Raw genomic sequence first — 21,369 nt, forward strand, 5'->3', positions numbered from 1 at the left:
ATCAAATTCATGCTTATTAAAAACTAATTGTAGGTTAATCTTGTGTTCTAAAGGTTCCTTTTAATGCTTTACAGATGATTCGGTGCACAAATGATTCAGACTGATTCAGTTTGCTTGCTGACCGATATTGTTGACCAGTGGATGATTTTCAGCTGAATTTGAATTTCTGACTTGTGGAATTACATTTTATACTGAAAATAGGCTCATTCTCCAACTTAGTTAAAAATATCGAAACTATTTGGTCATTTTTAAACTAGGTACTTCTGTTCTAATCAGATTCAATGATCTATGCTAAGCTTAGAGCTATAGATCTTTGCTAAAATTCTTATCGCCAGATACGTTCAGATTGGCTGAACGGATTTAAAAATAGTAAAACTCAACTTTTCAACTCTGGGGTAGTTGCAGGATGAGCCTATTTTTTTTTTAAGTGGAATGTTCCTTTAAATACCAAAAGCAAACTAATGAAGGCAGATAATGGGAGCTTTTGTCTTGTTTCTTTTGGCATTTGTCTTGTTTCCATCACGTATTAGCCAAAAATAACTAATCTGCCGATAATTAAAATCAACACCTATTATTCTTGAGCAAACTGCGATTTGTTCTGATTCTACCAGCTGATTATATTTGCTATTTGGCCATTTTGTCCAAACTTAATGAGACTTTGCTTTTTGATTTAAATAAAATGTTTCATATTGTAGCATATTGTTCAAATAAATATAATGCAACATTGATTCTGTCAGACGTAATATACTTCCCATTGTTAGATCATGGCATACAAACTGAAATGCCAAGCAATGCAAGAAATCTAAAAAGTTGTGTTGTCTGCTAAAACGTCAGACAAGAATCCAGAGTGCAAACCATGAATGAGATGTTATTTAAAGTAAGCACACCAAGAGAAAAGCACTCGTGTGTTTTACCAAAAACAGCTGTGCTGATATTCAGTGTTTGGCAATGTGGAAATGGTTATTATAAAACACGCCTCATGTTTTTCACGATCCTTGGGGAGACTGACGGCACCCTTGGGAGTCTGGCTAATGGGACTCTCAGGTACCAATACTCCTCTCCCCGAACCTATCTCAGAGTATCAGTTGGGAAAAAGACCGAATGTGCCGAATGTGAAGTATGTCCCCGTGGGAGAATGTACGAGATTGGAGGAAGGAAAAATGAGTCGGTGCTGGGATGTGATTCATTCTGAAATGTTTTGATAGCGAGTCTCAAGTCACAAATCTCACACGAGGACAAGGGTCCTGTAAATATTGTCACCAGACTGTCCACCCCACCCTACGGCTCCAGACTTGTACCTCGATGATTTAGAAGTACCTTAAAACAACCTCTGTTTTGTCTGTTTTACAGTGGTAAAAACAGCAGAGGACAGCTTAAAGATAGTTTAAATGAGCGTACTAGGTAACTTGGTACATTCTAGTAGTGTGTGGAAGAAAAAGAAATGGTACTTATTGCTCTGTCATAGTGTGTTACAATTAGTTTAATGTGGGCTTTTGGTGGCAGGAGTGTGCACTAAAAGCTCAGGGAGCTGGAACAGAGCACTCTAATGATTTAGCAAGGTGAACACAGGATTTTAGATGCGTTTCATGATCTTATGAAAGTGAATTTGCTTTATTTGTGTTGATAGTAAGGTACATCTAGTTAAAGACTGGATCTGTTCCTTGAAGTGCAAATGTGAAGGTCAGAATTCAAATATCCGGGGACTGTCCCTAAAAGTTCCTAATGCTCCTGTCATGTCGGAAATATGGCACCAAATCTAATCGTAAACCTACCCAATAGTGTTAACAAATACAAAACTGATATCAAAATGCTGGTAGATGCCTTAACTACTCCACTCTACTGTCAAAAAGAATATTTCTCCATTGACGGTCATTCAGAAATAGCAATGTATATTGTATATTTTTGCAAATATTTTATTTTATATCTGTTGTTTTTCATTTTATGAGTTTTACTAATATATATATATGTATGTATGTGATTTACAGTTAGTATATCTATACTTATAAATGTATGTGTATATGCTAATTTTTGTATGTATTAGTTTGTATAAATTTTATTATTATTTTTTATTATTCATTACAAGTAGGTTTGCAATATATATATTTGGAATAGTGCATTTATTTTTAGTGCAGTTGGAATATTTCTCCTTGGTTAAAGACATTAAGACTGCAGGTGGAGAAAAAGAAATCAAGGTAAAGTGAGAGAGTTCTGTGAGGTAGATTTATATGCATCAGTGCTAATTAGCTAATTAACCACTCCTAGACTTAGTAGCTGACATGAGATGAGAGGGTGCTTGGTGAAATGTAACAAAGACAAAAATACGTTGTTTTTTTATCTCTGTAATTAGCTGTATTCGCTACACACAGGCCATATGCTATCAGCTAAAGTATGAACTGTAATCTGTACTTTAGTGCTAAAAGGTACAAAAGCTGTCACTGGTACCTTCTCAAAAGGTACATGTTTGTACCTAAAGGATCCTTTTTTGTACCTCAAAGGTGCATATTAGCTTCAAATACGTACACATTAAGTACTAATAGGTGCAAATGTGTATCTTTTGAAAAGGTACCGCCCCAGTGACAGCTTTGTACTTTTATTTCTAAGAGTGCGCACACACACACACACACACACATGCATCCTATTTGCAGTGAAAAGGTCTCTACTTACCTGATGAACCCATGATGAAAAGGAATCAATCACTAAGATATGCATTAATTTGGCAGTTGAAACAGAATTAAAATTAATGTATGTTAAAACAGCATTACTTATTCAAACCTTTCAAAATGTTCCTCGTTGAGTGAGCAAACGTTGCAGCTGTTTGAGGGATCTTTCTTCTTTACGGGGTTCCATGAAAAATGGATGATTTTGACCTATTTAATGCAAACGCATGGAGGAGGTTAAAGCAAATAAAGAGCCTTTCCGTGTTTGTTTGGCCTCCTCGCTGTGCCTCCAAACTCCTGTGAAGCTTTCGGAAGTAAATGTCATAAGTGCTCAGGAAAACAAGCACAAAGAGAAGACCTTCACTTTATTCACATAGTGGCTTGGGTGTATTAAAACACTATGTGAAGCATTCAGAGTTAACAATTTTCTTTTTCTACTTAAGAAGAGTGAACACATTGGTTGATTGATTTATGCTGCATTCTGATGTGTTCATTTTATTATGCGCTACAGGATCAGTGAGGGCATTTTTCTATGTACACTAGCTGATTTTCTACAAATTTAATATTCCTTTTGGAAACAAAGTTGCAAAATGCAAAACGTACAAGGATTTTAAATAGTTTTCAAGTCATAATTTTGTCATCAGTCTTCCATGAATTTCTTATTTCTTTTTATTCTCAAATGTTAATATTGTCATGGCGACAAATTAGTATATAACCAATATAATAATGCTTAGAATGGCAATTCGAAAAGGTCAAGAGAATCTCTTTTAACAAATGCCTTCTTAGCTTTTTTAATTAACATTTTAGTTATTTTTTTTAATTCCCATATGAAATATGTTATCTTATCACCTGCAATAGTGAGGATTGTGAATGGAGGATTGGCATTTAAAACCATTTCAATTGTACTGTTTCACAGTTGTGGAGAGGAAAGAAAAATCGCTTAAAAATAAATACTACATGCTAAAACATAAATCTTACCTCAAGCTGCTCTTTGCCAGCACACACAAAAAGTCTAGCTGCCATTTAGTTTTTTTTACCAGAGCATGTTTTATTCTTCTATAGGAACTATATCGCATTGAGAATGTAGTTACATAGTCCACAGTCCTTTAGACATTCTACTAATTATCAAAATAAAGTGTAACCCAATGATCTTTGGGATGTCAGAGTAAAAATAGCTATACCTGGAATTAAAAAGTAACGCTTACTGTGCAACAACAGGCCTGAAAAAAAAAAAAAGCATCAAGTGTTCAGTTTTATGGCATGAGAATCATAAAATATCCTGTCGCCTTTGCATAACTCATACACTTAATCCTGGTTAACATTTCCTTCAATTACATCACATCCTCTTTTAATTAGAAACTCAAGCCTTGTGCCACACACAAGGCAGAGCTCTGGAGCTCAAACTTCAAGGCTTTCCCCCAGTGTCTTACAATTTCAAAATGTGTCAACATGTGATCTTGAAACTCAGAATGTTCGTCTGGACATGACGCTGTGATGTCTCTAAATAAAAGATCGTTTTTTTAGGATTAAGTGTATTCATGAATGAGTTATGTCCTTGATTGAGTCCACAAAGTTTTCGTTGCTTCTGCGGTCACACAGCACCCACGTTTTAAAAAAGTTTAAGTTAAAGTTAGTTTAATTCCATGCGGTAAATGATGTATTTATAGAATATGTTAAGCATATTAAACTGCGCATTCTATTGAAAATTCAATACAACTCAGAGTTCTAATAAAAAGTAGATGATTGCTGCTCACACGTATTAAGTCGGTATAAGTCTGAATTTGAGGTATTTCATTGCTAAAAATTAACGTCCAAAGAAATTTGTGTGGTCATGGCAGCAAAATGTTTTTGTTTGCTTTATTTTTATTCATATTGATTGAATTATATTTCATAAATGGTGTAATGTATTAATGGGTCTTATTTTGATTCATTAATCCACATGTGTACTTTGAATTATACAGTATGTAATGAGGACATATTGTTCCTTCTGTCTTGTAGTCCAAAGGAAAAGTGCACATATGTCTCAGTCTCTTTAGAACATGTTAATATTTACTTCTCTGCTATCTGCAACTGTCATGTCTCGTGGACATCTGCTTGTGTAAATCTGCAGAGCTGTACCCTCATGTTTTGTCACATTGTCTCTGGAAAGGACAGGTCTCACTGCAACTTATTTTAATGTCAACTGGATATATTTGCCTTAAATGCACTGTAAAAAATAAAATAAAAAATAAACATTTATAAAATATACTCCATTATAGTTTAATGGAGTATATTTTATAAATCTTTCTACTTTAAATTTGCATGTTTACTTTAATGCATAACTTGCTGTTTCTTTGTAATTATAAAATTTAACAGCAATTTTGGAGACTTGATCATTTCAGAGTCAGTGCTTTTTTCAGTGTACATGATAGCACATTTTAGTAAAATAAAAATTAAAAAAAAATGTAAAAAATATTCAAAAATTCTACCCATCTAAAAGTAACAATTGCATATACTTTACAATTCATATAAACTGTAAAAAAAACAATAGTTGTTTCACCTTGAAATAACTTGGTTACCCTGCTTAGTCCACTCAACAAATATTTTTAGGCAGCAGGATAACAAGTTATTTCAAATCAACAACTATATATTTTTTTACAGCTTTGTCTAAAATAGGGGTAATGCTAAATAATTCTGCATTCTGTTGCATTGCTTCTGTTCCAGGTCTGGGGTATTTTTATTTATTTATTTATTTATTTTATTATTATGTCTGTTTCACTCAAGATGCCTTCAAAGGCAGTTCTAAAGATGAACATAATCTATAATCATCACATATGCAGATTGATATCAAAGAGAATTTTTAGTTTTTTTATATTTGGATCTGAAATAAATTAAAAACAGAACAACTACCTAAGTTACCTGATAGTCCATCGGTATCACCATTAGTTCATCCAGCTGATAAAACTTTCTCTGACAAGCAGATCTAATCAGACCTGTTTTCTGGTTTGGTCAGGTGGCATTCGACATATACCCCAGTCAGCGAAACATTCAGCTCTTCTTGTGGATATAAACCAGCTTCTACCAATCAAAGCATCGATTAATGAAAATTCAAAGATTTGCTTTTAAACTATTTGGACTTAAAATATGGACTTGCACTTGGTAAAGGCATCTTGTGTCCTTACTTGGAAGCTGTGTAAATCTCATCGATGAATAACTGTATATGTTTGTCTGCTGAAATACTCAGAGATCAGTGAAGTCGCTTTTTGAATATCTGATATAGTTATGTAGTGTGAGAGCAGTCTAAAAGGATGGCTGTCTCGAGTTGTTAGGCCTGCTCTAAGCAGGTCGAGGTTATGGAACAGTAATTTGCTCTGCAGGAGCTTAAATCTGGACTCTCTCACCTGTTTCCAGCTTTAATTATTGTGTGCTACACCTCTGGGGAATAGTGAAAGGACTCTGTGCTGGTCTGCTCATTTTAATGGTATTAAAAGATGTCACGCTTATTTCCACATCAGTAGTACCTGCTAGTGAGGACTCTGAACTTTCTTTTTTTCTCGCACTCTTTCTCTTTCTGAATACAAATAAGTATATTAATTTTAATAAAGAGCAAGAAACTTGTTTCCGTGTTTTTAACCTCTCTTGTTTCTTCTCTTGAAATTTACAGCTTCAGATAGCGCGTTGAAATAAAAGCCACCAAGCTGCAGTTTTATTTATCGCTGGCAAATGTAATTTCACATCATACGTTCATCTCCTTATACGGTCTTCAGCAGACAAAGAATGCAAATTGTGTCTAAAGAGGTGCATTCAACAGCAGCAGAAACAAACTGCACTTTCACTCATCTCCTCTGCAGCTCTACCCCAAGTTATCTAGAGCTGTTAGATAATGCAGGGAGATGACTGTACTGTCTGCCTTCTGCTTTAATGAAGACACTTTTGGAAAAACAGCTGTGCACAATGTCTGATTGGCAAATCGAATGAATATGCATAGGCGTCCCCATCTGTGCTTTGTGATTGCTTTGTCTCGATAATAATCTATGGCTGTAACACTCTATAAACATGCTTTTAACATCAGTCATAGTCACTCTGCCTAAGTATATAACTTAATTTACCTCTCAGTCAGGATATTCATAATATATTTTATATATATATATATATATATATATATATATATATATATATATATATATATATATATATATATATATATATATATATATATATATATCATGTAATTTCATGTTGTTGTAACATTTAATTTAGCTGTAGGATAAACTAATATCATTCTTATTATAAGCCTGTTACAAGTTGGATTTTTTTATATATTTGATTTTCTTTGTGGATCACTATTTGTAAGCTCTGCCATCTCTCCTGTTCTCTTTCATCTGATTGTGTCTGGTATAGAATCCTTCGACACTAGCGAATGGCTTGGTTTCCTAAAAGCATTACCAAATCAAAACAAGAAGCTGGAACTAACCCCTTAAGAGAATTGTGGCTTAGTTTTTTTTTTTTTTTTTTTCCCTTCTCCGCTTTAAGCTCCACGCATATAGAATAACAAGCCTTAGGAACTGTGCACACCACCACGCACTGTGGGTTTCTGTACTGTATCCACGCACTCCGGTTCACTGCCATGCGGACTAGAGGACTTAAGAAATCCTTTGCAACAGAAAATAAATAAATAAATAAATAAATAAATAAATAAATAATAAAATAAAAAAGGAAGAAAAAAAAATTCTCTCCGTTTCTGTGTCATCTCATTAACCCCAGATATTTCCCCTGTGCTAACTAGATGTTCAAACTCAACTTTGACCTCGCTCATTACAATCGCTAATAAGCCAGTAAACTGGGCTTTTGTGAGAATGGCCATCTACTCTGGTGACCTCCAAGCATTTCAGCTGTTGTCTGGAATTTTCTCTTGCGATATAAAGCATAATGCGTTTATTTGCACTGTCAATATATATATATATATATATATATATATATATATATATATATATATATATATATATATATATATATATATATATATATATATATAGTTTGCCTTATAATTCTCATCCCATATTTTCTCTCTCATATAGGTATGTGTGTGTTTAAAATTTTTTTTTTTTTTCATGTTGTCTTTTTACCAGTTAAAAGAATAATCAAGACAAATAGAGCAAAATAAACCAATGACCTTTGAAGAACTGCATGGTTCCTATTGTTAGGCACTTTTTTAAAAATTCCTATTATTATTTCCTTTTCAATTCTATTGCTTTAGTGATATAGTTAAATCTGCCAGCAAGATGCAATTCTATTAGGATTTCCTCCATTATTTCAGTGTTTTGGGTTTTTTTTTCTCTTCAGAAGCAGAAATATATTCTCAGCTGAGACATGGAAATTGTGTATTAAGAGGTGTCTGATAGCTCTAATCTGATACTTGGATTGGAACATAGTCTAATATGATGATCTAAAAAAAAAATCTAAATCAAGTAATCAAGTTACTATGAAATCTCACCATAAGAGCAAATGGCCATTAGACAGGCTGTGATTGCTGCTATTAGACGTCATATTTGATTTTTTTTTTCTTTTCCTAAAATGGAAATGTATTGAAATTGAGTGGTATGTAATGAGGCAAAAGGTGATTTCCATCAGTGACACACTTTGATTAAACTCGCCTGGATGTCAGGCTGTAATATCGCCAATGGGTCTTGCCAGTTGAACAAAGGTAGATAGCATAATAGTCCTCATGTCCTTAAGTGAATCCTCAGGCAATATTTTATACCATATCCTTTAAACTTAACAAACTTTAAGGACCTAAAGTAACAGAAGTTTTTTTTTTTTATTAAATACAAGGGGCTACAAGCTTAATTAAAAGTCCAATTTTAAGCTTTGCACAGACATATTCACATAGCGTTGTTTGCTAATATATAACTTGAGCATGTTTGTGTTGTTTTCTGATGGTATTCTGATAGCAAAACCCTTCAGTCTAAACTGAACAGTGAAGCACAGTAGGAATTGCTTTGCATGTTTCAGTATTTTATTTTGGTTCTTTTACGTCTTGAAGGCAGAGAAAATTAGAGTGCTTGGAACCTGTTCAAAATATGGAATGAGGCTATTTCCCAGGTGCCACCATAATGGGAGAGAATGTTCTTTGAGAGCCAACAGAACACACAGAAAGGATTGATGAGGCATGCTTAATGTAATATAATCACTAACCAGCACTGGTGAACACACACAGACCCAAACATGTCTAATAGAAGGCTATGAGAGAAACGACTGACCTCAGGGGAGAAGCATAACACCATTAATCCTCTATTTGGTTATTTTGTTATTGAAGGAAGCTAGTGAAGAACTTTGATTTAGCAGGCCGCGTGATGACGGTGGTGAGCCATCTCAAGGATGCTAAGTGGCTTTATGAAGTCATGCTTAAGGTAGAGTGGTTTGTAGGCCAGTAAGAGAATGCCTTATGGATATTGCCGAACTATGCAAATGAACCTCTTCTCTCTTTTTCTCCTCTTGTGTTTTCAATGGACTTTATTGGAATGAGAGCAGGGGCCTCGCTAACCTTTTTGTGTTTCCTTTGTGAATGGTAAATTTTAATGCGATGCCGTGAGGTATATTAACAATTATGCAAATGTATGGGGACATGCGATATGGGAATGCTGATTGCTTGGGCACTGTTGGAAGAATAGAAGAGAGCTTTGTGGTGGTACATCAAGGTAGTAAAAACTGGGAGGTTTTTTTGGGAGCTTTTTTTTTCTCTAAAAGCTTTTTGTTTTTTTATTTTTAATGTTTCAAGTTTGTCATGCTGAATACAAAAATCACATTGCTTTCTGTGTTATTAACTGTTCATAAAAAAAATAATAATAATTTAAATGTTGTTAACATGAATCATAACACTTACACTGCTCTCCAAAAGATTGGAAATGCCTTAGAAAAGTGTGGTTTTGGACAATATTGGTATGAATTCCTTTTAATTTGTGATAATTTTGCACTGATGAGGGCAACACAAACTACAAAAACATATTCATTACATAAACAGTTTCATACAGAATACTTACATTTTAAATTCATCAAAATATCTACCATTAGTAGCTATTACAGCTCTGCATGATCTGTGCATTTGAGCTGTCAGTTTATTCAAACATTGACTTGATATATTGCTCCAAGCATGCTGAAGGATCGCCCAAGACTGGTTGGACACTTCTTACAGACATCACGGCCCAATTCCTCCCATAGTAGCTCAACTTTAACATGTATATATTGCCATTATTATGTAATCGAAATGAAAATTATCATTGTTAACAATGAATGATTGTGTTTTTATTAATTACATTAACAAAGATGAATAAATACTGTAATGCACACATAAAACTTACATTTTTGTATGTAAAATAATTAGTATCTTTTATATGATTAAGAGATTTGTATCAGTGCATTTTTATCGTTTTGTCAATTGAGATTAACTCACGCCAAAACCTAAACCTACTTATTTTAGAGCAAATATGCATCTCTATTGGTTTATCAATAAGGATATAAAACGCAAATTACCAAAATATGCAGGAAAAAAAAAAATTGTAACAACATAGCATTTACAAATATTTTTATAGTGACTTATTTCACTCCTACCTCTAAACCTAAACATAATCATCTCGGTAGAGTATAAGAAAAACATGACAGACCGATAAATGCAATTACAATTGTTTATTTATTGCAAAGATGTCAAAAGCAGTACCAAAAGGAACCCAAATGACAATGTTTTGCAGCCACAGTCCTTTCTGGCAGAATACAGTAGGTTTGTGTAAGGTGCAGAATTTATGTTTTTAATTGCTGTAAATATTATCCGGATTATTTTGCTGATCCTCTCTCTGCGAACTTGCGAAAACGCACGCACATATTTTTGGCATCAAAAATGTATCATTAAACATTTTATATTTTAAGTAAATGGTGTAATAACGCAGTTGCAAACAAGGTTATTGATATGACAACTAAAAACAACAAAAATAATCAAATTAATGGCAATTTCAATATTCATAAGGATCCACTTTTAGGTGTAGTCAGTAGGTCAATTTTGTATGTTTAAAAGCTGTATTTGTATGTTTTAGTGCCTGTAAAAACTTAAGTAAATGTATGTTTTATAAAACGAATATACGAATTATCACATTGTTTGCTCATGTTAGTTAATACTTTAACTAATGTTAATAAATGACACCATTGTTGTAACGTGTTACCTTTTTTTTCTTTCGATCTGTCTGTACTTAAACAATATTTCAGAATTTTGTTTTTTTTATTGAACTAAGTATTTATCAAAATATAGATAATATGTTAAAAACAGTGCAACAATAATTATCACCACACAGTTACAAAACCTTAGCAGTAATAATACATTTGTATATATTTTTTATGTATCTGAATAGTTTTATTTTATGCTCTTGTCTGATATATTCACTTAGGCACACATGCTATATTAAAAGAAACAGATTTTTTTTCCCTCATACTTTGCTGATGTCACAATTCATGGAGGGTTTTTTTTTGCAGAAAAATGTTTTTTGCTTATGCAGAAAGTTTCCATTTAGCAGATACTGTAGGTTTAAGCAAATCAACTCTAATTTGTCTCGCTCAGGTGCTTTAAAGGGTTATTTCACCCAAAAATGATAATTCTGTCATTAATAACTCACCCTCATGTTCATCTTCACTACACTAATTATGTTTTTCTGATGATCTGAAAGCTTTCTGACCCAGCAAGAACAGCAACACAACCACCATGTTCAAGACGTCTATAAAATAGTCTGTTATACATCAGTGGTTCAATCGTAATGTTATTAATAAACCTTAATTTGTTTTGCGAAGATTCATGAAGGTCTTACGGGTTTGCAAATTTTTGGGTTAAATATCCCTATAATGGTTGCACAGTCCAGATCTTTTAACCACAAAACCACATCACCCTCACAGACCCTTCAGCTTGACTTTGTTCACATCAACTTTAGATAAAAGTCACTTTATTGAGAAGTTTGTATCTTGCTCAGGGTCCAGTTGAAAATACCCTCATGTCCCTCTAAAATGAAATGAAGTGTTGTCAGGGGAGGATGTGTTTGCATGCCCTTTAAGACGTCCTCTTTCATTAATTTCCTGAGCCAACACCTTTCCAGTCCACTTAATGTAGAGCTAATTCCATGACCTTAACATTGATTTGCAGTTCTCCTCCTTATCAAGTTAATCAATTTGTACTGGAGGCTTCTGCAGATCAATATCGGCTTCAGATACAAAGTGGCATCTGCTAGTTATGGCGCACGCTCTGCATTTTGATACTAAGTGATTCTGACAGTTTGACCAACTTCAAAAAGATATTAAGCCATCAAAACGCAATCTGACACTCGCAGAGCAATGTGTGAGAACTTGCATGTGTGGGGAATAGTGTTTGAGTGTTTGATGCGATAAAAGGTTTTGTTTTGACACCGTGTGCATTTGGTTAGAAAATATGGTTAGCTGAGAATAAATACAATTATGCCTATGGATAGTCCCAAAAAACACACATACAATTTGCTATAATACAGTTGGTATACAAAAGTATCTTTTAGGTTTGTGTTAGATGCCAGTTATGGTAATCCAAATGAGAATGCACAACAATAAAAAAAAACAATAGCTGATATGTTACTGATATAGGCCTGGTCATTTTTCATGTATTAGATTTTCATGTTGATGCCCAACCCTTTAAATCATAACACTAAATTTTCAGAAAACCTGTCTTTTTCTCTTTTCTGAAGATACAATGTTGATCATGACACACTAGCCTTTTAGTAGCTAGTGTCATGTAGAGAGTTTATACTTGATTATGTGAATAATTTCCTCATAACTGCCAGCATTGCCCTCGGCTGCCATCCTCAAATTTGTCTTATTCCGCTATTGTGCATTTTGAATGCAGAGCTAGTAATAATCACTGTTTCTATCCTCTGACTCTGAGATATGCCGTGAATTCTAATGATCTCTCAGCCCCGGTATGAGACTGACCTGTAGGGCATTTGTTCAGGGTGAGAAAAACAGACTTGTTTTAATGCTGTCACCTGAACAGCAGGTGTGCTACGAATTGGGCACGCTGGCAGAATCTCCTGCTCTCAGTTCTCAAGTGACGTCTCTGTACAACACAAGAACACAGAGCCTTGAAAGGTTTGATGCTGCGCAGCGAGGAGGAAACCGAGGTCTGTCTTTTTGTCTCACGCGATAGGTAGTGGAGCCTAGCGTTAGATCCGGTTTGCGGTGACTGCTCTAAATAATTCTCGGAGTACAGCAAACTGCACATTGTCAGCTTTCTCGCCCCAAAAAACAATGTAGGTGAGCTGGGCTTTGTGTGGGGAGACAGCTTGTGATTCTGAAGCAGTAAAAATAGGAAGCGGGCTAGGATGTTTAAATATTTCTCTTGTGTTAAAGGAGCTTTTTGAAGAACCGTTCCAGCTTTTAGCATAATCGCTTAAATAATATTCCGACATTGACCTCTGTGAAAAATATCAAACTTTGCATGAATGGATTTCAAACTGTGCTTGGAACTTTTTATTACTTTGTTACTGTATTTATATTTAAATTAGTGCTGTCAAACCATTAACAGACTGAGCATGCTCAAAGAACCTTTCCGTGATTGGTAACTTTCGGTAACACTTTATATTAAGGTGTCCATAATACAGAGTAATTACCTAGTAATTACTTAGTAGTAGCCGTTGTACTTGCATCAAAAGGTACTTATGTACTTATCATGTAACAAAGTTATGGAATAGCCTCTAATTACGGTTTGTAATTATGTAGATGTAATAGGCTGCTAATTTTACACATTTAGTTATGTAACCAAAAGATTATCACAGACGTGTTGCAGTCTTTATACATAATTATAAATTCAAGTACACAGACATAAGCTACTGATTATAAAGTATATCAAGATTGTACTTGTGTACTTCATGCGTATGTATACTGTACACTTCATCCATCTGCACCTTTGTTTGATTTAACCCATCTGCACACAGCTTAAATACATGTAAATCCTTTCTAATTAAATTAAAATTACAGAATATTATGCAGGCATAAGATACTTAAAGTGTATCCAGATTGTACTTAAGTGTAAGGAGCTGTGTAACAGACTTGGTCTGTAACGTGTATACTATGTAAATTTCTTTTGAAATTCTTTTGACCTACATGCTTAAAGAGTCCATCGAATGCGAACTATTTTATATTGTTCTCTGAGGTCCACTTAGCCTTCATTTTCCAGTTGTTGAATGTTGCACCGAAATGACATAGTTGTCAGCCAGTCGGTCTTACTCATTCCTACAGTTCCTACAGGCAGTGTGAATACAACCAGAAAAAGGCCCTAGAAGAAAAAGCTGTTTTCAGAGGACCACCCTGGTGACTAGATGTCCTATAGCTGCGTTCCTATAAATACCCAGTGCGAAATTATGCTGAGAGACTCAGCATAGATTTCATACAATAAGTCTGAGAGCATGAATGTGAGCATTGTACATTGTACATTATATCTTTTCTTGAGTGTACCTTCTCAGTATGTTCCTCAGGGCCATTATGAGATGTGCACACCTACGTTGCTCTTCATGAATGTGCATATGACAAAGCCTATCGGGATGCATGTATAGCAGGTGGAATGCAGCAGGCAGTGCTGGCATGCCCTCCAACTATCCCCACAGAACAGGATCACAGCACCCTGTTTTCTATTGGGAATTCTCCAGCAAGGTGATTTAACGAACCTCTGTTGCAACGCACATGCTGGTCAGAAGAATGGCTGTTATTTTCATAGTCAAAGATAACTTCAAGCTCCCTGCGGTGCAAAGCCTTGGGCAACAAACCTAGCGGGAACGCAAACTGTCATGCGATACCCAGCCGACAATCCATCATTCCATGGCTTCACCCAACTTTAGCTTCTGACTTGGAGTCAAAAATACCCCCGTCACATTTGTAACCAGAGCTATGAGCTGCCAGTTTTTCATGTAGTTCGTATTCTCGTGTGATGCTTTTGATGCTTTGTTTTTATAAAGCAGGCTCTGTGGCACAGAAAAGCTGAAAAATGCCACTTGACATTTGCAATAGCTGCATGGTACCTGGAGGCCTAATGTCTTTAATATTGGTCCTAATCCAATTCGCCTCCATATGCAGAAAGTAGTATGTCTCTGTGGAGAGTTTGCATGATGTATTGCCAAATTAATCTGCATCGCCACCGTGTTATGTTCGGATCCAAATAAACTGGATGAAAGAATCATAAATAATTGTCTTGAGGTCTGAAGTGAGCCTGGGTGCTTGGAATACTTAAAGGGACAGTTTAGCCAAAAATAAAAATTGTCATTATTTATGCACACTCAATCTTGCTCTAAACCCATTAGCTGTTTTAGCATGAAACATGGAGGAGAAATACAAACAAACAAACTTATGTAAGCTTGTATATTTTGTTTATATTTTTAAAGAAAATTGTCTTTTTTAACTGTATTTTTAACGTGTTTCAGGAAACATGAAAGATTACAAAAGTCTATATATTTATTTGTGATTTTTATTTTAATGCTTATCAGCTATTAAATAAGCAGACAAGAAAATATTTCCTCTATTTTGCATAAAGATGATGAACATCCTCAAATTTGGGCTCAAAGGAATACAGGTAGATAGAGCTCTCGATACAGTCTGGGTTTACTGATAACCGAGCAAATTGTGCTCTTGAGATAATCTTAATTTGCAGCTTTCGTTCTGTAATGATGGAGAAGCACCTTTTATTCCCCAAAGCAGCACACAGAACATTCATTAAAACGTATAACTGATAAATGTGTGCAGTATAATGCTTTGCTGGACAGGCTGCAGTCATTTTGCCATTGTCCTTTGAACATTACAAATTCTTTTTGGTGTATGGAATCACACTTTGGTCTTTTGCATTTGTGTATCATAGTTACTTGTTTTTTTTAGCCTGGGAGAAATTGAGGTCCCTGAATGCTCAGAAAATGGAAGACGATAGATTTTTATTTTATTTTTTTTGTTCCATTTTGTTTTATTTTTATTTTATTTATTTATTTCTTGGGTCATTTCTGTTCTTTTTCTGCCTTCAAAAAGCTTTGCAAAAAAAAAAAAAAAAAGTTACATACTATATGACTACCAATTTAGCAGGGGCACAGGCCCCAACCCCTGGGCCCTTAGAAACACCCCTGGTCCCATAGAGAGTAGCCCGGTCATGATCACAGAGATTTAGCTAGAGGCTACAAAACCAAAGCCTGCCCTACTTCTCCAGCTAATGCTGGTTGAATTAATGATTAAATAAATGAGTAATTGGTTAGAAAAATATGTTGAGTGTCCATGTATCAGCCATCTCCAGAGGCTCTGCTTTTTACAGACTCTTTATTAAAAGTTCTCTGTGAACTCTCCAAACATATCTTCAATGCAAAACCCATCTATTCAAACCCATCAACATATCCAGCTGGGTGCCGAGTGGGGGTTCACTTTTCTTCAGTACCTTTCGTACAGCACCATAATATAAATCTAAGAATTACATTTAAACTTTGGTTTTTAATGCAGATAGTATGTTTTAAAAACTATTAGAATTGTAATGGAATAATACAATATATAAATGTCCATTTAGTGTAATTTCCTCATTGAACAATGCATTGTATTATTTCTATTTCTGTTATTGTCTAGTTACATTCAACAAACCTGAAGGCTGGCATTTTTGATTGCCTGAAGAGTGAGCTGCAATTATCATGGCATCACATTAATGCATGCGAGATCACACCTGTGCACGTGAGTGCTTTTCATTATATGCCAATTGTTAGTGTTTGCATTTTACTAACTGTTATATCATTTCCATTGTGATGCCACTTCTCTTTTTCTTCCCCCTGCACGTCAATCTGCCAGAAGCTCAGCGAGAAATTGCATACACAGCGGGCTTTTTGAGTGTTGCTCTTTTCTTATACATGGCAAAATGAATTTTCCCTACTTCAGATTGCATTTTTCTCATGCTATGAATGACTTATCCTGCTCTTTGGGAAACCAGCCAAAGCAAAAGACAGATCATTTTGCGACCATATGCCACTCAAGGCCATGCAGGTTCTATTTAAATTTACTTTAAGGATTTTATTTAATATTATTATTAATATTATTATTGGATGTTTATTATTTTTTTTTAAAAAGAACTTTGTTCAAATAAAACTTGTATTGCATTTTTTTTAAAGTCTGGCATTTGAAATTCTGTCGATAGAACATTTAGTTAGTTATGTTAGCACTTTTTTTAACTGCATCTTTAGCTGAAATCTAATTAGATATTGATTATTAAAATGGAAGGAGGGCATGCATGCATACATACAAACAAATAAATAAATTCTGGTCATCTGGTGTTGTACAGAAATTTCTCCCCTCACTGAATCAAAATTCAGGCCTATTAAGAAACGGACTGAGGTCACCATGACTTCTTTCTTGCTTCAGGCCACATGTTCTTTCTAGCCTTCCTGCTTTGAAGAGAGCGGAGGAATGTGCAGGACACAGTTTGATCAAAGCAAGAGCAGAATAATTTGGCCTTCGGGATTCTGTGAGATATCTTAGCCACCTCATCTCCAGACAGCACAACAACAACAAAGACAGGCCTTCAAAATAGCCACATTCTCCTATACCCAAACGTTTCACAAGTCTTAAAGGAATAGTTCACCCCCCCAACCTTCATGCCATTTCATATCCAGATGAATTTCATCTGTGAAAAACACAAAAGGTAAATTATTGAAAGTTTTGAAAAGGCTTGACAAATACAATGAATAAGGGCTGGAGCGTGGATGCTAAAAGCTGCAGATGATTTCAAATCTATGGAAATGAAACTGCTGTGTTGTCAATGTTTAACTATATGCATCATAGTTCAGCTCTTACGAAGCAATTAAAAAAATGTTACCATTGTTGTTTTTGGCTATGGCTGTCTATGGCTGACAGATTTGTTTACCAGGGCCTCAAATATTAAATTTGACTTTGACTTCCAGGAAAGCTAACAGCTTTGTCATTTTTAACGTCATATTTTATTCTTGAAATCTCATTTTAGCAACCTCAGTTCTTGACAGATATTGTCATTTAATATACAGTGTCTATAACAAGTTAGCTTGCTCCCAAAGGCATCTCATTTCCAGCTCTTGGATGCCTTCTTGACAACCACTAATTGAAGGCTATTGATTGAAAGTCAACAATAGGCCCTCTGTGTGTGTGAGTGTGAGTGTGGGACGTAACATCTCTTTCATATTAGCTGATAGTACTGTGCTTTATCTGATTGACTTGTTTTAGTGACTCATCCAGAACACATGAATGAATTCATTAACCATTCATTAACCCTCCCAACTTACAATTAGGCAGCATATACCTGTACTGTTAAAACTTTTTTGAAATCTCTCTCTCTCTCTCTCTCTCTCTCTCTAGCTCTATAGAGCTGTAGGTAATCGCATGTAATATTTTTATTTATTCTTATAGACTTGAATAAAATGCATATAATATTTCTATACTTACAAAAAAATTGGTTCACTCAGAGCTGAATTGATATTTTGATATTTCTGTTCCCGCATTCCTCATTAATGTTCAGAAATTTTTTTTTTGAAAATGGTTAATAACATTATCACACGGCGCAAAATATTATATAGCTATATATAATAAGTTGTGTGTGTCTTTTAATAAAATGATTGACATATTATATTTATAAACGAGTAAACCAAATTGTGTGTTAAATGCAACAAATTTTGACGTAATCTAAATTGCAAATCTTGCATTGCCGTTTAGCATTTTCGCAATGAATGCCACATTTCAAATTAAAAAGAAAAAAGCCAATTTGCAACTGTATTTTCCATGTCTTATGAGCTATAGCCTGGCATATATAAATAGCAATATTAACATTTGCTTTTCTTTTTCTCTGCGTCATGCATGTAACCTGCCAAAACTCAAATAGAATTGCAAATGACTGTTCTCAAAGAGCTTGACTGACAGGTGTTCTGACCGGTCAGAATGCTTATATTATGTGCCGCCACTGCTATCCACCATCTTGCCTGATCTACAGCCGTCTCCATAGAAATTCATGTTCATGTTCACTCAAAACGGAGTAAAAAACTAGACTGACTGAAAATAAATATAGTATATATATATGGTAAATATAAAAATGTAGGGAGGGTCAAGCTGTGCTTTTTCTGGTTGCCACAGTAACGTTAATAATTATGCATGGATTTGAGCACTGAAGTTAAATACTCAGTGTTAAATGATCTGTTAAAACTTGTGTATTTAGATTGTGCACAAAACCTTGTGAACTTCACCCGATCGGGAGCTGTATATACAGATGTGTGCTCATCTGTTTTCAGTGCAGCTAACCTGGCATCGCATCATGTCATCTTCTTACTCGTTAAACTATGACACGTCCTTTACTGAAAAAAGGCAGTGACACTCTGAAGTAAAGAAATTACAACACCGTATGCTTTTTAAAACCATTTTCATATTTCACATGTTGGCTCGGAAAATATGTAAATGTGTAAAATGCCCAGTAGCAGCCGCTGTATACCTTCTGGCCTTGACCACAAATCATACAGGTAAATAGATTCACTTTGGTGAATTTAATATGGTGTGTTCCACGATTTAAGTAAAATACCTTTTGAAGCTCATTTTCATTTTGAGCTTTATGTAAGTATGAAAAGATCTGTTCACGTGTTTTAATTAAGGCAATACAGCTATCTGTCTCAACACCAGTAGGAGACACAAAAGCGGTATTTATAGTTTTATTTAAAACTGTATTTTTTAAATCACATGATTTAAAAGCTAAGAGTCCTGAGACCCTGTTTAATATCAGAAATAACCTGATTTGTCTTCTGTCGGTGTGTTAGTTTTGCTCTGCAATGTATTTTTCACCGTGTGAGAACACGTGTGTAGTGTGAAATCGGCATTGTTTGTTTATCGTGGCAACAGTAACTGAGGGCGGGTTTTGCATGTGAATTTCTGATGTCTACATCAATGCTGTCAATCAAAGTGAGGGGGCTGGGCAATGCTAGGGGCATGTTTGTATTGGGAGGTGTGACCGAATGCTTTGATCAATGGAGGTAATCGATAAAGAGTTTGCTAAATACAGATGCTAATCTTTTATCTTTTTAAATACCACATACAGAGATTATATCCTGTTAACAGCAGGTGCAACGGTACACCGCAGTAATAACGTAACAATAACATGGTATAATTTCAAGCAAAATTTGAATATTTCTTCATCATAGTTACATTTACATCAAATGTAACATTTATGAGTTTCATTAAATGTCAGTAATAACTGCGTGAATTGTAGCAATCGCACGGTAGGTCCTCTGTCCCAAATGTGTACAATAGGATAGTTGATACAGTAACTCCCCGTCAATACTGCTATATTGCCACCTGCTGGCGAAGATGTGCAACCTACAGAACAACTTTTGTTATGTTGAGATACAAGAAAAACAAGTTGAGATCACAACGAGATAAACAACGTTTATGTTGAGATTCGATCACCACAAAAATAAAGTAGTGATCACGAGAAAACAAGAAAGTAAAAAAAAAATGCATGCACTCTGACTGAACCACATAAGCAAACAAACAGTGCAAATAAGTATGTATTTACTTATTCTTATTTTATGATAGAAAACCAACGATCTAGACGCAGCTGTCACAGAACATGCCACAGGACAAAAAGTGTTCGGTTAATGAATATTGACTTATTGTGCTTTATTGTGTTAGCAGGATATAATTGCAAATATAAAAAGACAATGAAATATAATAAAATATAATGAAATATAAAAAACACAAAAAATATGTATTGTGCCAAGAAGCTTGTCTGTTCGTTCACACAGGCACAAACTAAATAGCAGCTGTAGCAGAGTCGTTATCAATTATCCCCGATTGATCAAAGCATTCGGCACAATAGTCTGTGAGCGGAAATTGATAGCAAAATGTGGTAAAAAGGAATAAAAGGTGTCAAGAGTTTTACTGTCTCTAGCATTTATTTGTTTTGTAAACTGCAGTGATATGTACTTGTTGGTACGTATTTCATGTCTCGCTAAAAAGCGCACCAGTGTACGGTTTACCACGAGACCAGGTATTAAGAAATAATTTTATAGTTTTTAGAAAATGTTATTAATTAAATACTTAAATGAAAGAAACTTAACACTTTTATTCACCAACGTTTCCAAAAAAATGTAAAGCAGCACAGCTGTTCTCAACTGTGGTGATAATAATAAATCTTCCCTGAGCATCTGATTTCTAAAGGCTGGATTAATGGCTGCTAAGCTACAGCTTTGCCAAAAATGAAATACATATTAAAATTGGAATAATATTTCAGAGCAATTATGCATTGACTGTATTTTTTAATCAAAAATACAAATTTGGTATCATCATAAGAGACTTCTTTCAAAAACATTAGAGTATATAAAACTCATCATATTGTATTTAAAACAAGTTTGCCCTCTGAGCACTTTTAATGATTGCAGAAGCATTAATGTTGCGCTGTAAGTTTTACAATTGTAGTGCTTGCTAGTCTCTCAAATGGCCTAGCTCAGCAATTGATCCGTGCTCCATAATTTATGACTAATTTATTTGTTAATTTGTCAAATCCCATTTGAAAAGTATTTATTTGTGACTGCGATACGCCAGGAGAAATCACTTAAGGGCAAGCCACAAAATCAAAATGAGATTTTGTGTGTGTGTGTGTGTGTGTGTGTGTTTTCAGTCAGTACTCCCAGTCTCATCCTTGGTGTTCATGCTTTATTTTGTGTGC

Source organism: Puntigrus tetrazona, chromosome 1 (genome assembly GCF_018831695.1).
Source record: "Puntigrus tetrazona isolate hp1 chromosome 1, ASM1883169v1, whole genome shotgun sequence".
NCBI classification, from domain to species: domain Eukaryota; kingdom Metazoa; phylum Chordata; class Actinopteri; order Cypriniformes; family Cyprinidae; genus Puntigrus; species Puntigrus tetrazona.